This window comes from Ambystoma mexicanum, chromosome 4p, assembly GCF_040938575.1.
Source record: "Ambystoma mexicanum isolate Mex_15411 chromosome 4p, UKY_AmexF1_1, whole genome shotgun sequence".
Taxonomy (NCBI): Eukaryota; Metazoa; Chordata; class Amphibia; order Caudata; family Ambystomatidae; genus Ambystoma; species Ambystoma mexicanum.
This window is the reverse complement of record NC_090927.1, coordinates 778,256,464-778,282,624: the sequence shown is the minus strand read 5'-3', so window position 1 is coordinate 778,282,624 and position 26,161 is coordinate 778,256,464. Positions and strand designations below refer to the sequence as shown.

General features: G+C 42.1%; 1 protein-coding gene across 1 annotated transcript in view; it reads left to right on the top strand.

The window, feature by feature from the left end:
* The window catches only part of SNAP91 (synaptosome associated protein 91), a 1,173,930-nt gene extending 1,158,879 nt beyond the window's left edge, over positions 1–15,051 (top strand). Inside the window, exon 30 of the mRNA XM_069606330.1 lies at positions 13,622–15,051. The gene's annotated coding sequence lies outside the window, so the exon portion shown is untranslated. The remainder of the gene's footprint in view (positions 1–13,621) is intronic.
* The last annotated feature ends 11,110 nt before the right edge of the window (positions 15,052–26,161 follow it).

Below are 26,161 nucleotides of genomic sequence, written 5' to 3'. Positions count from 1 at the left end.
CCGCATCGCCGCTCTCTGCCCCAACTTTCAGTGCTATGCGGATGATACCCAGCTCATCTTCAGGCTACCCTCGGCCTCCTCTTTTCCTTCCCTCATCTCTGACTGTCTTTTTGCTGTCCAGGAATGGTGTGCCGCCAATGACCTCTGCTTAATGCCAGTAAGACTGAGATGTTACTCATCGGCACACCCACTCCCTCCTTCCCTGCAGCTCTATGGCCGGCCTCTCTTGGCCCTCTTCCTGCTCCTACCTGCAAGGCAAAAAACCTTGGGGTCATCTTCGACTCCACACTCTCCTTCTCTCCTCACATATCTGACGTCTCTAAGAAGTCACACTACCAGCTACACCTCCTCAGAGGTATCCTTCCTTTCCTCTCCTTCCCCCAGAAGCTCACCGTCTCTAGAGCCCTGGTTCTCTCGATGCTGGACTACTGTAACAGCCTCTATTTTAATCTGCCCGCCTCTACTCTCCGCCCTTTGCAACTCATCCAGAACAGGACTGCAAGAGTTGTCCTTGGCCTCGAGCCCAGGGACCGTATCTCTCCAGGACTGAAATCACTAATCTGGCTCCCAGTGACTGCGAGGATCAAGTTCAAAACCCTCTGCATTGTCCACAAGGCCTTCTGGGGCCTTGGGCCGAAATACCTTCAACTCTCTCTTCCTAAATATCTTCCTTCTTGAGCTCTTCGCCCATCCGCCTCCAACTCCCTCAGTGTCAGCCGCTTCTCCAAACAACGAGTTGGAGGCAGATCTCTCTCCGCTGCAGAGGCCTCCCTCTGGAACAGCCTTCCTGCCTCCCTGAAACCTGAGGAGAACCATCTCCGGTAGCACCTCAAAACCTTCCTCTTTGCCTGCGCTTTCTTTCCCCCTCTCCCCTGCTAAAATTACTGAAACTGCACTGAATCTGCAACTGGGCCACTCACCGTTCTCAGTCCTTGGCCCAGCCACTCTCCCCTGCACTGCCTCCCGGGCAACCCCTGCACTGCGGGACTGTGTCGGTATCCCTACAGCCCCCCCTTCCGAGCACTTGTCTGCACTTAACTCGCACTTGCCACCAGCTGGCCCTTGTTATTTATCCTGTATGCTAATAACTCTGTACTGCACTTTCCCTTCTCCCTTTGCCCCTTGCACTTTTCCCTTCCCCTCTACCCTTGCACTTGCGCGATCTGAATGACACCTGGCCTAGTAGGATCGTTGTCTGTCTTCCCTTGTTCCCCCCGCCTCGTCGCGCCTTTGAGTCACTTGTGTATAGGCGCGTTACAAATGCCATATCATATCAAGAACTGTAGGTCCTTTTAGCTTAGCCACTTACTCCTCCATCCTGTCAGTGACCTGCAAATCTTCCCATTTTCTGTTGTTCCCTAGCTTCTGTATAAATTACTCCAACCCTACACCACAAGAGAGAATAGAGTGATGGGTTGTAATCACCTCATGAAAAATGTTGAGAAACCTTTCAATTCATCATGCACTTTAAACTAAAGCTATGGAAACCATCCTCTTCACATAAGGTCTCTCGCAGCACCATGTTTGCCAATAAACTGTCTGTAATGTAATGACCAAAGATGCATGAGCTGTAATGACTAATCTGTTTGTAGCAATCATAATGTGCCAACGACTGCTACCAATCCAATCCTGTAGCCCCTGTAACTAAGTTCCTGCAAGTAACAGCGCCACAATGTCCCTGGGCTGTCTGCGAGCTATATAAATATAAATTAATTTAAGCATAGGATGTCTTTGTCACTTTGAATATATACATCAACCTAGTTCAAAGAAAAGAAAACAGAAACGAGACTGAGTAGAAAAGTATTCAGGCACTTGAATGCTTAAATGATGGGCCTCATCTAAGATGCCACACTATGATTTTTTTAATAATTATTATTGTGGTATTTCATGAGCATGGACATAGCTTTGGGAAGCAACAGAGCGCTTAACAATCATGGGGAAGGATAAGATTAGGGAGAATAGAAACAAGGGAGCCTGGATCTAACAACAGGGGAGGGAGGGATATCGTCAGCAATGGTTCAAAATTTAACCGTGGAAGGAAACAGTGGGGATCAGATCACCCAGTCTCGGGTAATTTAGGAAGTGGGCAGTGTCTGGACCAGTGTATTCCAAAGGTATTTTCTGAGCATAAGTGTGTTGGTAATTGTGGAGAAAACATTGGCCAAAAAACATTGTAATTATCGGGACCTATTACTTCAGAGCCCAATACCTTTTGCAAGGAGAGTTTATCTCAGCAATACTGTCTCTTTGCAAACACTATACATGCCATTGTTGTCGATGTGTCAGGATGATCTACGGGAAACTAATGGCACATATTTAAAAAGGGCCTTCATCAGACCACATTTAAGGACCCAATAGATGCAGAGCACTTTTTCAGTGTCTGTTCTGGTTGTCAGTGTAGATGACCACAAAATATCACCAGATTAGTTTCAAGGGCTAAACCAGCAAGGCCTTTATTCCAATTCTTGAATCGGACAGCATCTCGTGCTAACCCAATACCCAAGTCAACATCCCTAGCACCCAAGTTTGCCTGCCCTAAAGCCTCCCCAGAGCCTCGTCCGCATGCATCCCTACGGAACGTCTGGCTAATTATTTCAACCTCATGAGACCATGAACTCCTGTCATATTTCAATTTAGTTCATTGTTTACTTTTAGTGCTTGTCGATCATCATGTGCCAATATACTTCCGGTTCACCTTGATCCCATCATCGATTTCCAGGTCCATCCTCCTCAGGTGAGGGGCATAGGTCCATAGCCTCATGATGTGCTTCCTCTCAGAAAGAAGGCTAACATTGTTAGGACTGGATACCACCAGAGTAGTTCAAAGATGGCATCTGAGTGGCTCCACCCATTGTCCTTAAAGTGCCCCAAAATTGCTGAGCCCAGGACTCTCTAAAGCACAGACTTCACCACCAGATTTCAGGGAAAGCAGTGAAAAGTGCCAATAGTCGAGGGAATAACCTTAAGCAATGTCCATCAGATTTTAAAGAAAAAGAAAAAACGCTCTGGATCGTGTGGGAATGGAGATCATTAAGGCATCATAAAACGGAAAGTACCATAATAGGAGACGTTTCCATCGCATTCATTTCACCCTCCCCATGGCCAATGGGACAAGGAGATGTCCCATTCATCACTTATAACCCAGGGGGTGTAACCACTGGCAGACCCCCCTTTTTTTGCTTCCTGTGTAACTAACACGTTTCTTTCCCTGGCAATTTGTCTCCCAATTCAACAGTTTTCCCTCTCCATATGGAATTCTATTGCTTACCCTCACTTATGATTCCCTGCTGTTCTTTTGTGCAAGGGATCATCTAAGCCTAAATATAGCGCTCCTATATTCAGGTAACCCCAGATTTGCAGTGGTACGACATCCTTTAATCGCCAGACATATCAAAGCCTGCAATTTAAACGTGTACAAAATAACGTTAATATTTTTTGGTTGGGGGGGTGGGAAAGGGCAAGGTTAGTGGTTGGGGGGATCGGGTATAGTTAAAAGGTGCAGGAGTGGGGGGCTGTGGAGGAGGAAATTGCAGGCTTTGAAATGCCTGACAATGAAAGGACATAGAACCACTTGCAGTAAGGGCAATCATTATGAGAAGCCTCTTTAGTAACTGTTTTAAGTTCTTGTTCCTGTACTTTAGTCTTTTGCTGCACCTCCAAAAGGGCAAATGAAGGGGTCGGCGATGGGGAGTTGAGGTGGAGGGTGATGTAGTGACCACTATGACTTCACTTCTGTTAAAGCATTTATGTCAACATGACACCATTCCTGCCAAAACGAGAAAGAAAATGGTTAGACACATGGTGGCATTAATGTAAGGTTGCTCAGTCAATTCTTGGTGAGCTGCACATAAAATATCTCCGGGTACACACAAAGTAGCAGTATGGAGAGCAACCTCTAAAGAATGATTCTCATCACTATGCACTGTCTCGGGTATCTGTAAGCTCTTAGTAATGTCAGTCACCTTTCTCATCTCTTCCTCAACTTTCTCTATTTCTTCAGATCTTCGAGGCAATAACTTTCATCAATTGTACATGCCCCTTCACAATCTTTCTTTCTTTCTATTGTGTGCCAGAACACATTAAACTGACTAGTCTCAGTATGTATATTAGTTTTTGGTGGTAAAACAAGAACTACATATTTATCTTTACCTTGTAATAGCCTTCTCCCTGCTTAAGTAAATACGGGCGCCTCACCTTTCCAACATATCCTATTCCCTACCAGCATGATATGACCACAATCTAATGTATTTAAACATTGCAACTGGGGCAGCTGCAAACGCCCTAATTTCTAAATAGAGGGAATGCCAAGCCACACATGAGGGGTTATTTCCGAGGCAGAGATTGGGTATCGGACAGCGATGTCAGGTGGTTTCACTTTCCACACTTCTTAGTGAGTCATCCACTCTCATTTACATCCTGCCCAGAGACTAGGTGGTATTCGACTTGCCATGGCCTGCAGTCCTGTGATTGGGCTTTGTGCGGTGAAGGAGCAGTTGTTTGCTTCACAAATCCATCCGATGTACCGCCAGAGGCTTCTCCAAGGCCATAGATAATCTGGTATTCCTGAAAGATTTCCCAGCAGTCTTGGCTAGCTGTTGTGCTGCATATCATCTCAGATGGAAAGCAATTGAGAGTTCAGGTTGTCTTGCACCTCATCACATGCCATGTCCCATTGCAGATTCTTTCTGGCTGTTAGCACACTGTTCATTAAATGTCATAGTGCACATTAAGTTAACAAGGTAAAGGTAACAATTGTATGCATCTCGCCGACATGTGGCTTGTTATTAGAGAGCTGTGCCCCAGTTATTAGCCCAGTGGCTTCCTCAAGGTGGTCCACTCAGCCATTCAAATCTGTCTCTTTATAGCTAGCCAAAGCCTCAAGCCCCACTCCATATTATATCTACTACTTCCCTTTTCTGAAATTCCCCGAAACAGCTCCTCTTTCTGTTGCTGTAGCCGGATTGCAGCCCCAATGCAATTTGTACCAAAGAATTTGACTAAATACCTGGGTATATAATTTATAAACTCACCAAACCTAACTTCATGTGATTTGACGTTCTGTACCATTGTACAGGTCCTATTATCTAGGTCTCCTGAAAATAATCAGAGAGCATTATTGAAGTTCGAGCAAGCCTTCATCACCTCGGTGTCATTCTTAGAATCTAATAAAGTCAACAAATAACACTACAGCTGTAGCGGATGTCCTGTACTCTTGCCTAATATTTATTAGGTAACAAATAATGCACCTATACACAAGTGTTTTGAGGCGCTATCACACTAAGATCATCAATCTCATAACCTGACACCACAACTCGGTGCATAGCAAGAGGTTGGCTCACCATGTCTGATATTACGCTTGCATTACTGCCAACTTGTGTGTATGCTGTCACCACTGTTGTGCCTGGTACTTGGGGAGTACCAATTGATCAGCTTGGAAATCATTCTGTTTCTCCTCCGAGTGAAAAGGATAGAGTAACAATAATGGATTAAGTCAGAGATATGGAAAGGCTCTGGGTATTGCACAAATGTTTCAGACATTGTTATGGGTTTAATAGCTACAAGTTCATTTCACACTCTTATTCCACGTAGTGGGGTTATTGGTGGAGTTTAGGACTCCACATTCAAAGCCTGGATGTAGTCCTCATCACTAATCCAGTTTGGAAGGGCATCGCATAGATAGGGGACTACTTTATTCGGATATTTGGCTGACTGTTGGATAAACCCTAGTCACAAACCTTCTCCATCCCCAATTTCCTTTCAAGTAACATGTTCCCCCTTGACAGTGCACTATAAACCTCTTATTGTACAACGGCCATACCTGTATGTCAGAAGTGGTAAGCATGTTAGTCAAGTTGTATCTCCTTGCCACTTCAGAACTAGGAGCTATAGGTGTAGCAAAGGCCAGTGTGTAGCATACTAGGACAAGAAGACCAACTATAACAAACAAATGTTTAATTCTGCAAGAGTTACTACTCGCTTGCAGTTTGATACAAACACCTATGCACCATCACTGCTGAGTTCGATATCAGCAGGATAAGGAATGGCCCCTTTCACCTAAGGGTCAGGGTGGACATTTGTCGGTCATCTTTTATGAGGAAATGGTTTCCAGACTGTAACGGAGTGACCCAGCTGGGGCAGATCTCGTGGCAGAGCAGCCATCACCTAGTTGTGAGACTGACTGTAGAGATTATGGTCTTCACACACGTACTCCAATAATTTGGCATCAGACAGATTCAAATAGATGGGATACAGGCAATCACATTAGTAGTCAATAAAGGACTTGATAGGGGCTAAGCCCAGTCTTCCTGTTTGTGTACTTCTAATATAAATGACGCTAGCGGAAGGGCCTCTTCACTCCAGTTTTTAGATGCAGTTTTGCCAATTTTTTCCTTAATGCCCCATTCCTACTCTCTACTGCCCCCACAGAGTGAGGGCAGAGTGTAAAAAGAAAGATTCAGTGACATAACCATCCACCCCACATATGCCAGTCAATTATACACTCTAACAAGATGAGACACTAGTATCTTGGGAGAAACTAACTGGCACTGGCCATCTCTCCAGAACAAGTACTTGTGCAACCTGCACCCACTCTGCACCCAACTATACTTCTCACTGGAAGCAGCATTCTCTTGTACTAAAGCCAATTCTTCTAGTGTTCTATGGGGGAAGGATCCTGACCAGTTTTGACAGGTAATACATATGCATCTGTTGTGTCCAGCATGCCTGCCAATTTGACTGTGTGGTCCGCAAAATCATTACCACAGCTTATCAGATCTTTTAAGGACTGGTGGCCAGCGCACTTTATTATAGCAACATGATGGCGTCTAACAAGGCCTTCACATATTGGCAATTTGTAATGGGGTTCCGGTTGATGTCAAGAAGTCTCGCTGTTTCCAGAATTGGCCAAAGTTGTGGGCTACACCAAAAGCATACCATGTGTCGGTATAGATATTGACACACTTGGGCAGCAAGCTGGCAGGCTCAAGTGAGAGCCATCAACTCGGCCACCTGAGGTAATTTTCCACTCTGTACCACTTTACCAGGGGCACAGACCGCAAACCCAGTGACCAGCTTCCCATTATAATCTCAATAACAAGAACCCTGCACAAAGTACTCTAGGTATGGTTCAGACACAGATACATCAGTAAGGCCTGTTCGAGCCATCAACAGTCAGTAATTGACATGCAATCATGAGGTGTGCTGTCATGAAGCTCCCCTTCCAATGCTGTAGGAAGGAAGGAAGCTGGGTTTAGCATGGAGCAGGAGGTCAACGTAACATTTGAAGCGTTCAAGAGCAGTAGCTAAGCAAAATAAATAAAAAAATAATAGCTCTGGAAACAGATATGTGCTGCGTCTTGCTCTTTCATTATACAGACACAACTTAATGGGGTACAGCCACTTCCAAAGAGGATTTTAACACAATATTGTTAAACAAGGGGGGTTCCTGCTGCAACTAGATTTTATCATTTTCTATAATAAGAAATAGATCTGAAATGGATTCTGTGTTTTTGAGTAAGCATAGCCAGTGCAAATCCATTGCTCTCATGACCATATAAAACACCCCCCTTTTCATAATATGGTAAACCCAGGGCGGGTAATTTAGTCAAACGTGATTATATTTTTACAAAGACTTCTTCAGTTTCCTGTGTCCATTGTACGGGCTCTACTGTGTTCAATCAGGTGTACATTTGAAGGTGTTGTACTATCTCAGCATAGCCTAAAATTCACTGCCGGCATTTTCGAACTACCCCCAGAAATGCCCTCATCTGCATAATCGTATGTGGTTTTGGAATTTTATGATTTGCCTCTTTTCGAGAAGGTGATATCGGCAGATAACCTTCCATGATATCATGCCCTAAATAGTGAACCCTTTGTATGCCCTACTGCCGTTTCTGCTTAGAGACGTTATGTCCTTTTATTGCCAATGCAATTATCTTTCTTACAATCATCATAAGAGAGAGACACTATTAACAAATCGGTCACATACTGGATGAGCACGGACTTCCACAGTAACATTATGTTGTCTACATCTTTTTTCAATTGTTGGGATAAGAGGATGGGAGACTCTTTAGACCCTTATGGTAAATGGGTCCACATATATTGGATTCCTTTGTGAAAATGCAAGTAGGTACTGAGTATCCTTTGTGTATGCAGGGAGAAGAATGTGCAACATAGATCTGCTGCAGCAAAATGGGTGGCTTTTTGAGGGATGCAAGAAAGTATGGTGGCAGGATTCAATGCTACCAAGATTGATGTTTATCACCATTGTGTTAACAGCATGAATCAATACGGTGATTTCCCATGCTTTTTCACCAGCAAAATAGCGGTGTGACATGGGCTACTGGTATGAACAATGATTCCTGATTTGGGAGGGATTCAATGACAGGAGTAATACCAGATTCAACCTCATGCTTCAAGGGCTTCTGAGGGATATGTGGTAATTTCTTAAAAGGATGTATTTTAATCTTTACAAGTTCAGCTTTGTATATATACCTCATTATCATGAGTGGGCCGCAAGGAATCCGATATGGAGTTAATCAGTACCCTCAGATACCCCACCAACCTCACTCTTGATTATTGTTTGGTGGACTCCCCTTCTCTTCATGAATCTTTGCCAGGACTGCCTCTTCATGTGTAATGTGAACACTCACACATTTCATCTAGGGTGCAATAGATGGTACATCTAAGCGTATGCAATAGATTCCTACCTAACAAATCTACTGGTGCAGTTGGGCTCAAAGGGAAGTAATTCTGGTCACTGATAGGTCCTAGTGTAATAGTGAGAGGCTCTGTAACTGGGCGTATTATAGGAGTGTTTGTGATGCCTACAGCCTTAACAGGTTCTGCAGAAATAAGGATATCTGAAAAGGCATCCATGCTACGGACAATCAAATGTGGCATTACACCCTAACACGGATCACGCCCCAGTATACATTTAACTAAATGTTCACATAGATTATTGAATATAGTCATGTAGACCGAATGGTTGTAGATAGATGTGGCTGTATTGCACAGATATTGTTGTGTATAGATGTTGCGTTATTGCACCATCCTGAAGTTTGGTTTATGCAATGTATAATAACTCTTTATTGATTTTTGTTTTTGTTATTTAAAGATGTGACCATGCAGAAGATATTTGTACTTAACAATTTACTGTGAGTAGTATACAGATAGTCCCCTAGGAGATTGTGCTTTTGTTACTGCACAATGTAGGTATTGTCGTAAATGTGAATTCATGCCATCAACCTCACACAAGTAGTAATATTGACGAGTAAAGTATGCAACCAATCTATCCGTGAACTGGCAACGGACAAACTAGATTGTAACTTCACGTTACTGATTGAAGCTCACCATTGGTAGTGTGCCCGTAGTAACCTTTACTTCGGAAGGCATTACTATCCTCATGAGCTGATTTATGTCAACCCAGGAGGTAGCATTGTAAAGACTATCTGCAAGTCAACAAAATCCAGTGGATCTTCTCTAATGTTTGGAAGTTCTGTTGCTAAATTTCTCAGATGCCTAAGTGTCCAGGGGACATGTACGGTATTGAGGTTTGGCTGCTGTTGAGCTTCTTCTTCATTGACTGAAAGCATGTTTTAAAGGTTTGCCTGAAAGACCTGAGGGTCCTGTGACGAATCGAGGGAATTTGTCCCATCTCCCCAGGGGGGAGCCCCCGGTGAGGCTAGGGAGTTGAGCCTGCTCTGCAACACCCTCCCTAGGGGTCGAGGCAAATGGGACCTCACCGGGAGAGACTCTTTGGGGACAAGGACTCCCGTTCCAGTGACTCCCTAAAGATGTGCACACCATAGCCTACATGGGATGCTCTACAATACCAAAGACTGTGAAACACCAAGACTGGGACAAAGAAACACTTAATAGACATCATTATCATATAGAAAAAACAACATGCCTTTTTAAATCAAAATAACCAATCCACTGGGACAAATAAATTTAATAGCATGAGCAACAAAGAGAAAAGGATGCATACGCGGGCAAAGAAAGGCCCTGAGCTCAGTTAAACCTGGAGAGGGTGGAGTAAGCCAAGAGACCTGCAAGGTTCAGACTTGCTTAATACAGGAGAGTAAACCAGGCACTGTGCGAGTTTGAGACTTGCACCCAAATGTATGTGTGCAATATTGTGAAGGCGAGTCTGGAGACCCCTACTTGAAAGGAAAAGTAACTTGTTGTGAAGTCCTGACAGGAGAGGAAACCAGGCCAAAAATTAAATGTGCAAATATTGTGAAGCCCTGGCAGGAGAACAAGCCAGGCCAAAGTGCATGCAAGTTTGGAGACCCACATTTTAAGAGTGTGAAATCTAGGGGAAGGGAAATAAACCCCCTGGTGGAAAAGTTGTAAAAGAACTGTAAAGAGCTGTGAATTGTAAAGAACTGTGGAGTAAGTCAAGAAGTGAGGAAGAACCATTGAGTGTTTGATGCTAGTGGAAGGGGATCATACCCCCTTCATTGGAAAGTTGTCTTTTATCAAGGAAAAGAACTGTGTTAGGAAGCTGAAGAGAAGTTGAAATCTCAAGGTACGCGAAGACCTTCCCCCGTTATTCTGACAGCTGTGAAATCTTGGGGAACTTGCATCATTTGCTCATTTTTGCACCTTTTGGAACTTTGTTGGAACATTAAAAAAGACTACAAATGGCCAGTTGAAAGACTTTTTCCCTTTTCACTTTTTCTTAGGGTTAGCTTGTGTCAGCATAGGATTTTGGGCACAGGGCGTAGAACTCTTTATATTTTTGGACATTCTGATACTGACATCCTTTAGTTTCATTGCGGCAAGAAATCCCCTTATAGTGTTAGGGCGAGATAGGTCTTTTTAGAACCCTCCTTTTACTTTAATATAAGTTCATAACAACCATCACAATGTCGCTGTGTCAGAGCCTTACTCCCGATTCAAAGTTGTGGGACTCCTGAATTGTGTACCAGTTTGTATATTACGCTTTGATCTGGGCCTACATTCGAAGAACAGTTTGGTTTGTCTGTAAAAAGTAATATTAGTTTGAACACTTAATGAGAGTGGGTTAAACACCTGATGGGGAAACAGACTGGGTGCTATGGGGAGTCTCTGTTTGCCCCTTTTAAAATAAACTGTGAGGAAATAATGGCCCAATATGAGATCAGTACCTTGATCGTGTAAGAAAACCCAGAAAAAACAAAAAGGAAACTCTTGGACCTCGACTGTGTTAAGAACTGTGAAGAAAGAAGGCAATACAAGTCCTTTGGAGAAATAAGCCGAGAGGCTAGAAAAAAGTTGTTCTACCCTAAAATACTTGAAGCAATGCCCAGATGGTAGGTACAGAGAGACATTTATGAGAGTAAGATTTAACCTGATTCATACATGTGAGGTTTTGTCGTCTCGGCGTCTACTAGTAAATGCAACATGTCCCTACTGTCAACTTGCTTTTGAATCTCTAGAGCATCTCATGATTACGTGCACGCGACTGCAGGAACTTAGGGTGCAATTCTTTGACCCTTATGTTTATGATTTAGACACATTGAATGAGGACATTTCCTGGAAATAGCTTTTATCAGGAAACTACACTGCACTTTTGATTAGTAGGGTACCATTTTTTAAAAAGTCGGTGTGACGAAATGGTGATAAATTGAATAATGTTTATCCATGAATGTATTAAGAATGAATTATGAATGTTCTCTTTCAGTATGTTCTGATTTTACCTGTTTTTGTATGATGTATATCGTTTGGAATAAACCATGTACAATAATAAAAAAAGAAATGTGCCCAAACCAGAACCTCCATCTCATTTCGCCATAATCTCTAAACAAACCCCCAACTTGCGTGTCCATTCCCGTGCCCCTGAAAGGACTGTTTCCTGTGTGTCCCAGCATACACGCTCACCAGCCCCAGTATCATCCTCAAGATATCCCCCTGGAGGTTTTAACCAGAATTCTTTCCTCCTTTGGAGCCTGCTGTGTGGTCTTTGGGAGGAGGCAACTCAAGGTTCGGCGACGTGTGGCATTAGTCTTGAGTACCATCTATGAACTAACAGAAAATATCAGCAGGTTATTTTCAAGGGATAAAAAAAGCACAGCATTTAATCCAATTATTGCAAGAATCGGACAACATCCCAGCTACCCAAGTTAACCCTCAGATCACCCTCCCTTTATACCTCGCCAGAGGCTTGACCCCACGCATCCCTATGAAGCGTTTGGTTAATTATTCCTGCCACCATGAGACAATGGACTCCTTTTATATTTCAACTAAGTGCCTATTTGACATTTAGTGCACACTGATCAGCATCTGCTGATATACATCCAATTCACCTCAATTCAGTCGTCGACTTCCTGTACCATCCTCCTTAGGCGAGGGTCGTAGGACCACTGCCCCATAACGTGCTTCCACTCAGAAAGAAGATTGCATTGTTAGGACTGTATATAACCGGATTTATCCAAAGATGCCTGCTTTGTAGCCTTCACCCGGTACCCCTAAACGTCCCAAAAGCGCTGAGCCAAGAGCCGTCTACACCGAATGCTTCACCTCTGTATTTTAAGGCTACCATTCGTAGCGGCGTGGTTGTTAATAGTGGCCCTTCTACAGGGGGACAATGATTCCGTCCAATTGACAAAGTCAGCATTTCAAATATCGCTGTCAAATCAGTAGTTGAAGTGTACAAAAAAAGTAGCGGAACTATGCTTCTCCTGCACTTCATGTCCCACCCTCTCAGATGCACCATTTCCCCCATCCCACATTTCTTCCTCAATGCAAACTCCATCCTCGCTGGCGTCCTCACTTGACTTCACCTCAACACCTTTCTACAAATGTTATATCAAAATTGAAAGAACATGCATGTTGAGAGCATCATAGCTCTGTCATTGTTCTCCTCAGTCATTGTTCCCCACAGCATGCCAATTTATGCTCTCATCTCTTTTCACAAACACCCACCATTATCACTTCTTTAGAGACATCCAAAAGATCACAGGCACACCCATTGGGCACACATCATTTAGGGATCAAACTGGAGGAGAGCTCTTCTGAGCTAGGAAGTTAATCTTTTAGCATGGGAATACCTGGTCACTAGGTGTGCAATGTGTGACGTCTCGAGGACTTAGTCCTGTCCCAAGCAGGAAAGTGAATAAACGGAAAAATGACTGTGTTGGCAAGATAGAGCAGAGAGCTAGGCCACCAGCACAGTTCCAATCCCTAGGAAGGGTACTTGACAAAAGAAGCACGGGAATGGTGTCTGATTCTACAAAAGCGGAGAGTAACAGTGTATCCTCTGGTTCCCACCCACTTCAATCTCTCTGCAAGAGAGGGAGTCTTGCCTTACCTGTGTATGGCACAAGAGAGAATAGATTTTAGATGGCAATTCTTCTTATGAATAAAATGTGTTTAGTTAGCTAAAAGTATTATGGTGGCTCACACTATAAATAGATGGTCTTTGACTACTACCGCCAGAAGTCACGTTTAGATGCCTGGAGAAAGAGCAAAAGAAGATAAGATTAGAGAAAGTATGTGCTCAAAAACAGGATCTGTTTTCAACGGTGCATGTACTTACATTTGTAAATGCTGCCACATGTACTGCAGTTCACCGAGACAAATTGCTTCGTACTATGTAACACCAATGTATTCCCTAATTATGTTTTGTTTTTTGCAGCTACACTTTTTGTGATGGAACGTTTGGAGCCTAACAGTGACCTATTGAAGCTCAGTCTGAAAGCGAGCCACCAAGTACCAAACCCAGTGCTTCTTCAGACCCCATCTTTCTTCTGGAAAAGTTTAACACAGCTGTGAAAGTGAACTTTAGGAATGTGTTCTACCTTAGCTGTTATCCCTAATGCTCTTACCTACATTTTTTTGTAATTGGGTTTCTTCTGTGTCTTACAGTTTAAACAATGGATGGGTGTTAAAGATGCCTTCTAGTGTGTTTCTGAACCTTTGAGGGCAGATGATGCAACTGTTGTGTGGTGGTCCACTTGGCAACATGTCTGTGTTTTGAAAGACTCAATGTATATATCTTTTTGACAAACCGCAATATTTGCGTTTTTTCTGTATATCTGTTAAAAAAAAAAATTGTACATCTGTGTGATGATGATAATACCGGATCGTAATGAGAACCCTCTTCATATAAACGTGTGTTCTTTTGTGTGTGCTGCCTTTTCCATTCACGTTATTTTCTGTTGTGAAAAGGTTTTATTTTTGTTGGTACTGTATATGTTAAAAAAAATACTATTTATAATTTAAAGTAACATAATAAAATGCAAACTTCCACGACACACACACCTCTGAGGCTAATGTAACATGAATGAAAAATCATATCTGAACGAAAATCTTATGTATCACTCATTTATTTAAATTGTATATTTTAATGTGTTCATTTTTTTTAACATAAATTATCTTACCCGTTAATCTTGTTTAATGGGCGGACACAATATAACGTGTAGGCACTCTGTGTAGCAAAAAAAGCAAGCCAAGTATTGAGAGGTTCACACTCTTGAAAGTGCACTTTTTTGGTGCACTTAGATCATTTTGACAAATTGTGATTGCTTTTTAGTCTGTTTTGTGTTCAACTTTGTTAATTTGCTTGTTTGTTGTTTAGTATTTTATTGTCCTAAAACCGTGCAGGGAGTACATTTGCTTTGTATACTTTGTGGATGGATTCTGAACAAACCTCAAGGACCTCTGCAGTTACCATTCCATATTATGTTTATTTTTACTTTTGTGAATGTAATTTCGTTTTTCATACTGTTTTGTGCTGATGTCTTGGCTTAAGGTTTTGATGCATAAAAATGAAGTCACTGTTGATCAGTGTTGCAAAGTGGCTTGGCAGCTGTCTTTGGAAGCATATCGGGCTAGAAAGATGTTCACATTCTCTAAGTCTTTCAAGTTAACTATTTAATCGATGTATGGTACCATGGGGAAAAAGTGGTTGTTTCTAAATTTAATGTGGGGATAACATACACTGTAATCGGGGGAAAATAATACAAAGTACATTTCAAAAGGCTTTCCTTTGTATTTTGGTTGGAAAACCCAGTGCATGTGTGCCCTTTGAGATGCAATAAACACACGGAACAAAGAAAAAACGAATATTCACCTTGTCTTTCGTGTTATATTGTTTGTAATTTTTCAGTTAATTATAATGTTATGCAGTTTTGTTTTGCTTTAATAACACTTTCATTTACTGTCTGCTGATGTATGTTTGCATTGTCCTAAATGTTCTTGGAAACATTTTAGGTATAATCGGGCACAATTTAGGAATTTAATTGTACCTTAATTTACAATTTGACAGTGGAGTGTACTTTATAGTGTATGTTCTCTGATACTATAATGGGTTAATTTCAGACCCTTTGTTTGCAAACTATTGGTCATATGCGCAGTACATGAGATTAATTTATTTAGCTTATTTTATGGCCTTCAATATGTGAACTTTAGCTCACCTCGGAGAAGGTTGGGACTACGTGGATTGGTGGAACAGGCTTTGTCCAGTTGTCAATCTAGCTTTTGGTTAGACAGTAGTACAGGCAGTTTCCAGGCCAATGGTTAGAAGCCCACCACTCCCAGAAGTAGTGTTTGACTTGAAGAGTTGTTAAAGGACAAAGTCGGTGGTTCTACTAGCCAGACCTATTTCTGCAGTCAATGAAGCCTGATTCTTAATCCAAGAGGAGAGTTGGTAGTTCCATATGAACAATGCTATTAATTCAATGCTTTTTTAGAGGGTGCTGTTCATCTGGAATTGGTTGCTACTGGAGTTCCACACATTGATTTTTGCATTCTTACTAATTACACCTCACTGTTGCTTTATTAGGGTTAATGAATGAAGGTACTCAAACCCTTCTCCAGAGTAGGCTTTTTGGATGGTGCATACAACTTTGACTGAGTAGGGGGCTGCTTGGTCCTACTTCTCTAGTTTTAAACCGAGTTTGCCTCCCTTAAGCCAAATTATTTGTAAATAGTTGCTAAGGTAGTCCAAACAGGCATGGATCTACATTTCTTACAAGTACAATTGAAAGCAAACGTGTTTCTTCTGTTTGACCCAGTCCAGGGGGCATATGCCTCTGAGATTTCACATGTCATCTTTCTCATACTGCACTTGAATGCACATATCAAAACCTATGTACTCTGATCCCTGAGAAAATAACTGTTCTATTCCAGTGCTGTACAAAGAATCTCCATTATTATGATGTACAAACATTATTGAACATACTTGCAGTAAGTATACTAACAAGTCCGTCATGTAAAACATCAGTCTCAAATAACAGCAAGATTTTGGGGACAGTTTGGGTAAAGGGTCACAATATGCAGACTCTATAGGTTGTGCAATATTTTAATAGATGGCTAGGCTTTGAGTCTGGGGGTCCTTTGGCAATCCCCTTCAGTTTCTCTGGCTTTTCTCTCTAGTTCTTCTTTGTTCTTTCTAGTGATAGCTAGTTAACAATGCTCTTCTCTCCTGTTTTATTTTAGAGCAGGCTTGACTATTGAAATATCTCTTACTTAAAGCTAGTTTTGCACCTCATCTGCACATTGCAGTTAATGCATATGTCAAGGAATATTAGAATTCCCTTCTACTATTGTTTAAATTGAGACCTCCAAGATTACAACTCCCAGTACGTGCAATATCGTGCTGTGGTAGAACAATGCTTTCCAAAATGATGTTTGAGAGGGACAGAACAATCACAATCCAAAGTTGAACTAGGCAAACTACCTGTACTACATATGACTTGAGTAAAATATCTGAACTTAAAAATCTGAAAAACTTTTTACAACTGATGGAAGGAGTTTTCTCAAATGGGTGGTGAGTTCCAACACTTACTGCATATGTGTTTCTTGCCTCATCTCAGAGGTCATAAATACAGTGATTTCGGTCAAGTGTCCTCTTGCAAAAGTGGAAGAAAACTCTTGTTTTATGATAGCCTGTGACAAGCAAATTCGTGAACTTATGTGAACCACTATTTGATACATGAAATTACATATTTTCATGGAAAGAAAATTCAGGTTTCCTGAAAAATTAAGTAAAATTCATTTTGCAAGCCACTTGTGTGGCCACCATATTTAAAAGGTCCATACGTTTCCACATGCCTAGAGGCACTCATTGGTTGAAGGGTTCTCCTCAACAATTTGAGGAGGCTAATTAAGGGATGTTTCAACAAGATCTATTGAGAGACCTTTTAAGTGCATTGTAATATTCCTTTTTATATTGCCTGCAAGTACTTCTCGTATAGTCTTCATTAAGATGCTTTCTTTTTTAGTCCATCTTTGCTTCTAAACAAAATAACCTTTCCATTGTGCTTTTTCCTCAAAATGAGGTGAGGTTTAAGTTACTGAACCTTTTAAACAGTAAGTGTTGGTGTGTGGCCACAAAAGGGCAATTAAGAAATGTTTTTTGTCAGCGGCTGTATTGCAGCAGGGCATCCCACCCCTGCCTCCACCCCCAGAGTCAACCTGCTGACAGGAAGTCTTGGGTGATAATTTTTATTGGTTCCAGAAATGTAATTCGGATTACATCCAAAACACACCAAACATATTGGTGCATTCAAATCACTTCACCTTTTTATAATTAAAACCTTTCAGGTAAGTCTTGCATTCATCAGTGCTCCAGTAACCGTGTCTGCTGGCAATGAGATGTAGCCATAAAGGGGAGAATTAACAACATCACCCGTTCCCAGTGATAGTTTTCCAGGCTAAAGGCCAGTAAAGAAGATAAAAACCCGAGAGTCTAAGAGAGGTCAGGGTCCAAGTCAGGCATCTTTGATGTATAACGTTGGAAAATAGGAATTTAGCAGAGAAATCAAGTTGATGCACCTGGCTGTCGGGATGCAAGACTGAGGAGGTGAAGGCGTGGTGCTCACAAATACCACTTGCAAGGGGGATTAAAGTCTTAAACCCCAAAGGGAAAACAAGCAGAAGATTTGATAGTGATCTAAGAGTGCAGATCCTACATGGTATTGCTGAAAGTGCTGATAATTCCTAGAAGGAAAAACGGCAGCAAGAACTCCTAATGGGAACAAACAGCATAACAACAACCTTCCGAGTATGGCACAGCCTTTACCTTTGAATCGTGGGAGGAGGAGGATCTGTAAACTCTGATGTCAATATTGAGGGATGGCCAAAAATGTGGGAGCACCTCTGCTTAGAGAAAAAGCCCAAATAACCTGTTATTTATAATGGTGCATGCTCACCAGGGTCTAAAATCACATTTAGCTGCGTGCCATACAAGAGGTGAAGTATCAGTTTGCATATCGGCATGTTTCCGGCCGTAGGGGCATCCAGAGACACCTGTGAAGTGTGCACTATCCTAAATATCAGTTTAGAGGCTCGCATTTTGATAAATGTCGAAATGCTTTGGGTTTCACTTTATGTTATGGTACTCCATGCTGATGACAACCAGCAAGGGAATGATCTATGTGTGGGGTTGCTGGTTGTAGCCTTTTTAGAGGAGAATTGCCTGTCATTTTGACTCTGGACTGTTCATGGGTGTTGGGCCAATCTGATATGATGTGAAAATAGCGATTTCTCCTCTGATAAAGCACACAGAGGTAACATGTAACATTTGATAGTAAACTCTCATTAGTGGGCACCATCTACAGAACAAGTTAATTGGCCTTGTTCATTATCAGCGGGGGAGGGGAGGTCACATAATTTTGACAAACAGAAAATGTCAAATACAATTATTTACGTTGGACATTAACAGGAGCTATTGGCCTTATACTGCCCCATGAATAAAGTCAAGACTGATGCCATGTTAGATATTAGCACATAGACTTGCTAGGTCTGAACTCCTGCCCCCCCCCCGGCCCTTTCTTCCTGTCATTTGTCTGTTGTGGAACAGCTCCAGCTGGGGTTCTGTACAAGTAGTTCTAGACTTCATTCGAAGAAATGTGTTCGCTGTCAATATTACAATGCTCATTATCTCAGCCTTTGTATACTTGACTGAAATTGAAGATTTTAAGTGCTTTCACCATCCGCTAACAACTAAAATAAAAAATGAGGCTTGGTGGGTGCAAAGAACTTTGCCTAGAAATTGGGCATTAGTCTTTTCCATTTGAGCATACATTGTAAGAAACAGCATTTAAAAAAAAACTAAATGGGAGGTTTGGTAGATCAGGAGAATGAGAAAGACCAATTTTTGTCATTTCAAGATTCCTTATTCACATAATAAAGTAGGAATGCCTTCCTATCTCTAGTATATGGGTTTCCCTACCTAACCAAACTAATTAAGGTGTCCGTCGTCTGTCCGAAGTCCCAAAGAAAACAGTCTGTCTCTGCCAAACTATAAGCTACTCTGTCCCTACGACTAATAATAATGTATATACATACGTGCTTTGTAAAGTGCTTTGTATCAAAGCACTATATAAATATCATATTATATAAATATCAAATTATTAAGATGGAAAATAACAAAAGATCTGGAGAATGACTCCCTTCTCTGCAATCATCTTATTGAGCTTTAGTATGCAATCTTGAGATATTGCTTGACTGTCTTGTGAAGTAATTGTTTTAGTTCTTTTAGGGGACTTTTCCTAGTCCCGGTTTCCCCTGTTTGTTCCTTTGGCAGCCCTTTCCTCCTCAGCCTAGTTAGCGTTGAAAATCCTTGATAAACATCTCTCTTGAGTGTCTCAAAGTCCTTCTCTTCCTGCTTCCACTATGGAGACTGATTCCCTCTTTGTGTCGTTCTTATTCCTGCTGTTACAGTTCTTCAACTCTTTGTGCATAAGACAGTTGATATCCTATTCCCTCTCTTCTGATTCATTGTCTTTCTCCTTGCTATTCTTGTTGTAGACCCAATAGTCATTCTCTTGTCCAGTTCTTTGAAAAAATTTGTATATTGCTTCTTCTCCGTGACACGGATATGTCAAATTTGTATGGGTCTGCCGCCAGTCTTAAGTACTTCAAGGAATGCCCACTCCTCGATGATCAAATATGGAGACTGAGTTCAGTACTCCTACGTTGCGCCAGTCCCCCCAATTCTCCTAGCAGATATTATATAAATTCAGTCTGTAATTTTAAATAGTGTGGGAAGTTCTAGGACCTGCACTACGGAATGGTTGGACTACGCTCCCCTCCTCACAAGATATTTAAAACCCAATGGAAAGCCCAGACGCCAACCATCAAATCCTACCCATCAATACGATCAGGAAGTGGTCAAAAATCGCAGAATAATCCGTCAACAAAGAAGAGTGTCTAAGAAAGTACCCTCAGAAGAAAACTTAGAGATGGAAATCGGCAAATAAAGAATACAGAAATTGGCTACTTCAATATCACCATACTCTGTATCAATCAGATGCACACAAAATGTTATGTGCACTCCACGGAAAAAAAATCTAAGGACTTCTGGAACCTGATCAAAGGAACTACAAAGAGCTCAGATAGTAAAAATCCAAACTACGTAGCGGAAAACCAATGGTCTATGCATTTTTCCAACCTATACTCTCAGCCCACATCAGGAAGAGACCGTACACTGCCTATTCCAGCACCGCATATCAATAAAGAAATATATTCCTGGAACATCTGTTCTGACGAGGTAACCATCCTGAATAAGATCAAGAAGCTTAACAACTCACGGGCGCCTGGACCCGATGGGTTGAGCAACTTAGAGTTAAAAAAAACATCCTGAATTATGGGCCAAGATGATAAAGAAGATCTTGGAAAACTGTAACACCAACCGTGCGATCCCGCATTCATGGACAAAATCCATAGTAGTTCTGATCTTTTAGCAGGGGGCACTGGACGACCCCAATCAGTATCCGCCCATTGCTCTGCTCGATGTAATTGGCAAGGTCTTTGCCTCTCTGGCCTGGGAGAGTTTCCAAAACTGGCTTGGAGAATCGAAGTATGTAGACCAATTGCAAACAGGCTTCACTAAGAACGCAGGAACAGCGGTGAACATCCTGACAATTAACACTCTTAAGTCCAAGGCGTTCCAAAGTGGTACAACTGTGTACATGACCTTCATCGACCTGGTCCAAGCTTTCGACCAGGTCGACTCGACACGGAACATCTCTGGAATAAACTACAGACTAGACATTGTCCAGCATCAGTCTTGGAACCATTTCAGGCACTGCATGAAGGGACCTCTATGAGGGTTCGTCTAAGCTGTGACGGCTTATTATCTGACGAAATAAGGACATACAGAGGCGTCAAACAGGGGTGCCTGTTGGCCCCTTCCCTCTACAACGCTTATATTGCCGATTATGAGGAGACAGAGAGAGAAGCTAGAAGTTTTCCACCAACATTGGGCGGTGAAAAAACCTCAAGGCTTTTATATGCGGATGATATTATCCTCTTAGACCTTACACCAATAGGGCTTCAGCGCCAATTGGATCATCTGGTTTCTTACCTTGAAATCAATAACCTACAATTAAATAAAGCAAACACTAACATCATGGTGATTGGCAAGGTTAAGAAAAACAGAAGAAATTTCACCTGGAAGCTAGATGGCCAAGTGTTGGAGGAGGTTTCAGCATTTAAATACTTGGGAGTTATGCTGTCTAACCATCAAAAAGAAGCAGCAATGCAACAATTCCTTTGGGCAAAGCTGAGGTCCCTGACAGCTCAAGCAAAATCAATGGACCGCAAGTACGGACGTTTTTCGCATGCTCCTGTGCTGAACTTTTTCAAGATGAAGGTGGTACCATCTCTAATCTACAGTGTAGATGCAATGCCGTGTATTCCTGATGGAATCTGGTTGGCGATGGAGAGTCACTTCTGGAGATCAATTCTAGGCCTGTTGAAGACAACTCCAATGGCACTAATTAGGCGCGAACTCTGTTTACCATTGCTTGCAAGCACAAAAGCAAGATCTTCGCTACTACTCTTCAGGAAACTGTTGTGCACTGCGGAGCCAAAAGCACTGGACCTGATAAAGAAGGACCTGGATTCGGACTCCAACAAAATGTTAAATGGAAGGTGGAAAACCAACGTCTACTGCAAGACCTGGAATGTTCTGAAGACCTCCTGGTAAACAACCCTAACACAGTCACAAAGAAATTGTACGAAAATAACTGGATCACCACGTTGGAATCGGCTAGTAGATATCGTCTGACCTCTTCCATTTGAGCAGACAATTCTCAAGATTCCGTCTCAACCAGGTGAGAACAAGAGAAATTCAGCCTGTGAGAAAACAATCTGACTCTGCAACCGGTCGATTCTGTTCCAAGAAAGATAGGGTGGAAACCAGCCGCCATATGTTGTTGGAATGCAGCTCTCTAAAAGAGGCCAGGCCAAAATACCTCGTAAGAGCTTTAACCAACTTCTCTACCTTGGACGAAAACGAACTTTGGGAACTGCTCTCAAGTGAGGAGGACGCCAGATGTGTGATTGATGTCACCCAGTTTTTAAGACATTTGGATTTGAATACTGAAGATCCATCAGGAGAGACGGACAAATCTTAAATAATGGCGTACATTTAGTAATGGAAGGACAAGTTGTCTTGAGCATAGACTTTAAACTTGCTCTTTGTAAAAATTGCTATGCAATTAAATCAATTAAAATAAAAAGTGTTTTTAATCAAGGTCTATGATGACATACAAGGACTTCGGATCAACACAAACATATGCCCGTTAAAGTTGACGGCTATCCATGCCTCAAAACTGAGCCAATCTCATAATTGAATTTCCACTTCAAGTCACATTAATAGTGATGCTGTGCCATTATAAGCGATAGTCCCCTTTCACCTTTCGAAACAGAGATTTGCTCACGTTACATCTCTTGATTCTCTTGTTCAGCTCTTATCTCACTGAGACAAGTAGGATGGGCTTCACAATGTTTTTTCTCTATGAGCCACCCACTGGGATGAGCAGGCTGAGTCCCAGAGTATTTGTCACTCTTCTTAACTATGGACAACTCACTGGGACGAGTAGGCAAGGTCCCTGCGTGATCTTCACTCTTGTTATACTTTTGCCACTCACCAGGACGAGTATAATGAGTCCCTGCACTCGGACGAGTGGGATGGCCCCAATAACGATTTACAGTCTCTTGACTTCTTGATTTCCTACTGGGATAAGTATTAGAAGTCCTGTAGACGTTCTTTCTCTTTATATTATTTTGTTCCGCACTGTGACGAGGAAGATCACTCCAATCATTATATTAGTTTTTCCAAGTACCACAATTATTTATCTGCCATACATTATCACTGCCATTCTCCCCAGGTCTCCCACTCTCCCCATTACCTCTCTTGTTCTGGGGCTGAGTCACTGGGTTGGCGTTCTCTTTGTCTGTCACTTTACGGTTTGTCAGGATGCTCCCTGCATGCTGCTCAGTTTCCCGTCTTGTGTCTTCCTTCGTGCTTCTCGATGGAAGGTCTTGGTGTCTGGTTGGGTTTTCTCTTTTCCTGGTTTGGTCAACATACCTTTGTATGCATTTCTGCATGCTGAGATTTTCTCATATGCCCCTCCTGGGACTAAAGGTAACTTTGAAGGCTCTCAATAGCCTGTTGTTTCTCTGTCTGTTTTGTGTCCCTCCTGGGACTTAAGGCAACCTTGCTGGTTCCAATTCCCCTACATATCAGTCAGAAGAGGAGAAGACTCTGGTTCCCACGTTCTCCTCAGTCTTGGGAAACCGTCTTCTCTCCTGTCTCTCAGCTTCCTACTGACAGCTGCTTCAAAACTCCTGTGCTTCGCTCAGTCTTTCTCACTTTCTCCTCCCACTTCTATGATGAGAATCTGGTACTTCCCGGTGTCTCATGGGAGTACTCTTGTTTCGGAGTGGTATACATTATGACGCCGTGGATCTTCTCTGTGTCGATATATTTCTGGGCGGTATTCATTATGTCTCCTTGGATCTTCTTGGTGTCAGTATTAGGTCAGTACTAGTCTGTACCCAAAGTATCAGCATACGATATGTAGGGATTCTTCTTGTTTTTTTCCAATGGGATCATCATTCTCAGAATGCTGAGGGTATCAGGAAGGGAGTTCCTCCTCTGAACGGGAGTCCTTGTCCCAATGGGGTGAGTTTCTCACAGTGAGGTCCCGCTTACCGTCACCCACGGGAGAAATATCGCGTAGTGGGATCACCTCCCTAGCCTAGGGAGAAGAGACTGAATCCCTCGATTAATTCCAGATGGAAGTGCACAATAGCAAAGGCATTACAAATCACAAAATGAAAGGAGACATATGTCACTCTGTTGTTAAATGGTGCAATACTACTAACCATCTCCTCCCCAAAACCCATCATGGCCAGTAATTGGAGGGTAGGCAAAATGTCTTGTCAATTTTGTGAACATAGATGTCTTGCAAACATGTTCCTATCCTTATTCCTTCATTGAACATATGCACTACCATTGTTCTTACATTTTCACAGTCCTCAAGGTTTCCAACCATCCCAGCAAGTTTCATCAGGGTTTAACCCAATTTATGAAGATTCTGCAATATTGAAAGTTCAAAGCTGCAAATATGTTGCAGGATCCCTTTTACTTTTTTTAAACTGATATGACGTGTTCATGTCTTCTGCATGCTAATCAATTACTTCATAACTCAACATGTCCCTGCATCCCTTTGAGCTCCATCATGGGCTGTAATGAGTCTATGCAAGGAAGTCACGGAGGAAAGTATTTTGAACTTGCACATGTTTAAGTGCTCCCTGGTGGTTGGCAATTAATGATCATTTTCAGGGAGCACAAGCCAATGTTTCTCGAAGGCAGCACCTTCAGGCAGTGCAGGGCCCTGTAATGAGACATTCGCCCTACAAGTTGTTTGTGATACAGATTTGGTTATATGTGATAATGACTCTTTTCTGAAGCCAAGGTTCAGGAAAAACAGTTTTGGCCAGTGGGGCTGAGATGTATGGGATGAATTCACATCCAGCGATCTTGCCCAGGAAGAAACCTAACAAATGTAAATGAATTACTGTATGTCTGCCACCAAATTTGATTGAGTAGAGCTAATTGATCCAGGTAAATGCTCAGGCTATTTTGCTAATCTTCCATTAATATTGTGGGCTTGCTCCATTGCTTAGTTGGTGTTCTTGAGAATATTTAAACCTGTAGAGTGAAGTAGCATTGCTGAACACATTGCAAGACCTGCTAGTACCAAATTATCTGCACATTGGTAAACAAAACTGCCCACCTTCCAGGATGAAACCAGAGCGCTTTTCTCCCTTGACCCAAAGGTTTGCCTGGGTGAAATTTCAAGAGTCTTTCCAGCATCGAAGCCCATCCAGATCTGTTGGTCATAACCCGTCCGTGACCCTAAAATTAAAGCATTTGACAGTTCGGAGCTGAAGCCTACTGGAAAACCACAATTACGAGACGCCTCCACACAAATGTGGCAGCTGAATCAGAAACAGCCAATAGGCAACCCTGTACATAATTCTGGGATGGATATACGAGGGATAATATGTCCCTGCAAGAGAGACGTGTGGGGGGTTGTATAGAAGGATTGTATACCTCTTCATTTCAAGCGTTTGAAAAAATTGAAGAATGTAATGCTTTTAATTATTTATCATAACAAGTGTGAAATTCCCATATCTGTTTATATGTGAGGGTGTTCATGTGTTATCTGTTCTGCCAAGCAATCGTTGTGTGTGTGTGTGTGTGTGTGTGTGTGTATATATATATCAATGAAAAAACGTTGTTAAAGGGACGTTATGGTTACAAGTAAAACCGAAAACCCCCAGAAATTCGCCAGTTATGGTAAGCTAAGCAACCATAACTCGCGCCACCACTGTGCACTGCTAAGACTAACACCCAGGACATCAAAGATGACATCACAAATGCCATTACATGTGAAATACATTTTGATGAAAAGTCCCTACAAGGAGTTGTGTTTATATTGTTGGTAACAAGATGTCAGGGGTGATTGGGAGACCTATCATGAACTACTTAATCTATTAAAGAATGTACTCATCTAAAATCATTGTATTGGAATGTTGTTCTTAATACAGAAACCTAATCATATATAAACATAGGCAATGACTGCAGCATGCCCCCTAGAAGTAGACTATTTATAAGCTTGTAATTTGGACTCAATAAGATTTTCCAACATTGCCATTTGCATTTTGTGTTATGCTAATGGAAATATTGTGACGTTCATCCTCCGTTCCAGGGACTGAAACAGTGGATACCGGCCCGGCAGCCCAAGTTATCAGCCCAAGCGAAGCAAGGGTAAATAACTAGGTCTCTGGACCATTATCCCCCCATTCCAGCCCCTGTAATAAGGGATGAAGGCCATTAGCACCCTAGTTTCTTCTATCGAGAACCTGGAGT